Raw genomic sequence first — 4,505 nt, 5'->3', positions numbered from 1 at the left:
TATACAGCACGTTGGTTAGACATTTATATAGTTTATGAAATGATCCCCCTGATTACTCTATCTTCCCTCTGACTCTACACGTAGCCATTACATTACTGCTGACTGCATTCCTATGCCATGCTCCCCATTCCCGTGACCATCTATCTACTATAAATTTGTGCTTCTTTAACCTTTCACTGCTTTCTCCCAGCCTCCAAGCCCCTCCCCTCTGTCTATCTATTTTTAATTTTTAATAAGATGGAAAAATGAAATAGGTGAATACATAACCGCTCTTCCATGAATGGCTTTTCTTGTCATACACATCTCAGAAAATTCTTTTCTGTCTCTCTGTCACTAAAACTGAACCCATTCAAATACCCTCTTTTGCATTGCCACAAAGTACTTACCATAACATGAAATTATCTTGTTTTCTTATTTTTACATAGGTTTTCTTTCCCAACTAGAATGTGTTTCACAAGGACTTTCTCAGCTCATTCACCACTAAATCCACACTAACTGAAACAGTGCCTGTTAACATAACTGGTGTGAAGGGAAACACATCTATATACAGGTTTAGCTGTCTATGGGGCTTTTCTCCTTCCCCTTATCTGATGCCCAATAAAAAGTCAGCTGACCTAGACCAAGACATTTTACAGAGAGACAGCAGGACTTTGAGTGATGATGACCCAGTTCCTGGGACTCTCAGCTGCAGGACGTAGCCCTTGGGGTACATCCTCCTCAGCCCCGGTCTAGGGTCTGGAGGCTCTTTGTTCTGTTTGTTGTTACTAAGAGAAATCGGTTGTCCCCTGCCCCTCTGTTATAGGCTGAATTGTGTCCCCTCCAGAATTTCTAACCCCTAGTACCTCAGAATGTAACTGTATTTGGAGACAGTCTTTAAAGAGGAGGTTAAGTTACAAGCAGGTCATTAAGGTGGGTCTTAATCCAATGAGACTGATGTCATTTAAGAAGAGATTAGGACACTGACATGCATAATGGGAAGCTATGTGAGGACACAGAAGGGAAGAGGACCATCTATAAGCCAATGAGAGAGGCCTCAGAAGAAAGCAACCCTGCTGACACCTTGATCTCGGACTACAGGTCTCCAGCATCGTGAGAAAATTAATTTCTGTTGTGAAGGCCACCTGGTTAAGTCACAGTCTGTGATGCTTGGTTATTATGGCAGCCCCAGCAAAAAAAAATACACCTCTCAGACCAACGCACAACTATGGAGTTCAGGTTGAGGGTGATGTGCTCCATCTGAGAGAGCTCTTTGTTGTGTGTTCAGGTTGCTGGCACAGACATGGCCCTAGAGAACAACTATAAGAACTCCTATACTTTCTTCTCCCCCTGTAAGTTACCATAACTAATAAACTTTGTTGTGGTCATCATCATGTGTTTTGGGGGCATAGAAAATCTTGTAGTAAGAGAGATGCTCAATAAACCTTAATTAGCTGGATAAATAAACACATAAAAAAGATAGTGCATAAAACTGGAAATTGGATGAGGACATTCTGATATGTGGAAACGGAGCAGGACAATGGATAGAAAACATGTCAGCCCTACCAAAAGCAATATTTTAGTTACTTACTTGAATCCTGATTTGTTCTATGCTGCGAAAAGACATTTTTGATTTATGCATTTAATGAAACCTGCACTGAAGCAGAAGAGTAATATCTCTGCATGGATTTTAAAAATCTGTTTTATAGGCTAAAACTGAGAGATCTTGAACCTCACGTTTATTAGAAAATGATAGATAATCCTAATAGATAATATAATGGTACTGTAATAAATTAGGGTTCTTCAGAAAAGCACAAATCAGATAAAATGTTTCCCATAGGATTATTCAGTGAACCAGGGGGAAGTATTGAATCAAAAATATACAATGGAGTACAATATATAAACTATAGAAGAACATGCATTCTCCATATTTAATTTGCAACAAGGATATATATTGGAAAGTAGAATAATAAACTATTATATTAGCTATAAAATTAAATAGAAATAATAATGAAGTGTTATAGAAAAGCAAATAAAAAATACCATAGAAAAACAAATGCTTTTATCATTCGGATTTCCCAGAAACAGACTGAAATATATGTATTTTATGTATATATTGAAATGACCTACTTAATGTCATTAAATATAGAGTAAGTCATTTTGATATCATACTACATATATGATAAGATATGGGACAGGGCCTTTCACAGATGCCAATGCAAAACCAATAAAAACACATATGGAAAACCTGTTCACTCTGCTAACAGTTATTTGCAGATTGAAGCAATTTTTTGCGAAGTAGGTTATCGTCTTCCTTGACATATGTTCCTAAACATATAGATTGACACACATTCCTGAAAAGAGTGATATGGGGTTTGGTAGGAGGGGGAAGGAAAATATTGGGGAACTATTGCAAACTTTATTATATCGTAACCAACCTCAGTGTGCTCTTGGAAAGAACCCTGAACTGAATATTTTGGTAAAGCAAATAATGTTTCTGCAATTTTTTGAAATTGTTTGTCAAAATCTATCAAGATCTGTGAAGAGTCTGAGATATGCCCTACTTGCAAGTGAATAGATTGTAAGGTGATTACAGTTTCATTCACACTGGTGGAAAACCCGAGACCTCTGGGTCAAAGACAGGGTTTTACTACTTACTCATGACATTGCAAGCAGCACAAGCTTTATGCTCGTGCGCATTCCCCTTGCCCCTCAAACCCCAAGGAAACGATGCAGAAAGGCCCAGGAGAATCCTGTACACACAGTGGGCAGACGTCACAGAACCCAAATCCTTTACAGTGCGCTGCAAGCAAACTTTCCTGACTTTGGCCAAAGAGGAATAGATTATCTGTGTTGTACTAGACAGTAAACAAATCTGCTCTTTGCTGGAGAGGGAGACAGTACCTCTATCTTCCAAGGCTATACAAACATCCTTGAGAAGATAGGCAGGGTTCTTAATCACAAGATGTGCAGAAATGCGATAAACCCGGGAGAATTGTGTCCCAGAGAAGTACATTACCCATTGCAATCACACAGCTAAGCCGCATCTCTAGAGGGGAATCGGGTTCACAAGTATAAGGAACTGAAAGAAAGCCAGGAAGTTTACATGTGGATCAAGCTAAGCAAAAAGAGAGCGTGGAATAAGAAGAGGTTAGAGAGAGAGGCAAGCGATAGACCCTATCAGGACTTTTAGTCCATGGAAAGAAAGTGAGTTTTATTTCGAAGACAAAAAGAAATCACTGCATGTTTTCAAACAAGGGACGGTTATGGTCTGCAATGTAATTTATATTTTTAAAATATTACTAGTTAAGAATATTACAAATATTGGTCGAAGCTGCAAAGTTTCATTTACACAAGATAAGTCATAGAGATCTGCTCTATAGCATAGTACCTGTAATTAGCAATTCTTTATAGAGCACTTAAAATTTTTCTAAGAGAGAAGATTTTATGGTAAGTATTCTTCCAACAAAATAAAAATAAAGATGGTGGAAGGAAATTTTTGGAAGCGATGGGAAAAAATATTACATTGGCTGCAGTATAGAGAATGGAAATACAGAAGGGACAAAAAGAATGAAAACAGCAGCAGACAGGCCAGTTACGAAGGGAAAAGATGATTGAGACAAGGACTCGCACAGCCGTGGGGGGTGATAGAACTTAGTGAAGAAGCGTGTGTGAAGCATTGATGAAGATGAATGAATCAAGAATAATGATTTATTATTTCTTTGCCTTGAGCAAATATCGTGGATGACTATGACCTTGACTCAAATGCAGGAAACAACAGGGACTTTAGTGGAGATGGTGGAAATTAAGGTTTTGGAAATACTAAGTTTGGAATTCCTGTTATGCTTCTAAGGCAAAATTATTAGACAGACGATTGAGTATACAAAATAGATCAAGAGCTAGATTTGGGCAGGAGATAGAGATTTGGACATCATAGGTAATATGATATGTAAAAACATAGGAATAGGTGAGGACCCTATGCAGGAGTGTCTTGTCCTGCATAGGAGATGGAACCCTACGACAAGGAGACTGACATAATCAGAGAGGATAGAATAGGAGGAAGTCAAGACAAAGAGCGAGAGAAGGGGCCACTGATTAGGTACACTGATAAGCAAGACAGCTTGATGTCATGGAAACAGAGTAGGGAACACTTCAAATCTGTGTCAAAAGTCTGTGAGACGTTACATAGCACAAAAACAGAGAAGTGCCCACCAGATTTAGCAGTGTGGAGTTTTTTAATGACCTGGTCAAGGTCAGTTTTACTGAAGCCAAAGCCAAATTAAGAGTGGATTTTATTGTTCCCACCACTAGAAGTGATGATTATGTGGCATGACAGAGGTATTAGCTAATGCTACAGAGGTAATCATATTGTAATATAAATGTAGCACATCAATATGTTATACACAATGTTATATGTCAATTACATCTCAATAAAAAGTGAGAAATATGTAAAAATGAGCATTTCAAGGGTATTTCACTACATCATGCCATATTGTTTATTATGGCATTGTCACCAAACTAAGAGATCT

Source organism: Pteropus vampyrus, unplaced genomic scaffold (genome assembly GCF_000151845.1).
Source record: "Pteropus vampyrus isolate Shadow unplaced genomic scaffold, Pvam_2.0 Scaffold94, whole genome shotgun sequence".
In the NCBI taxonomy this organism is placed as follows: Eukaryota; Metazoa; Chordata; class Mammalia; order Chiroptera; family Pteropodidae; genus Pteropus; species Pteropus vampyrus.
This window is presented reverse-complemented; position numbering follows the sequence as displayed.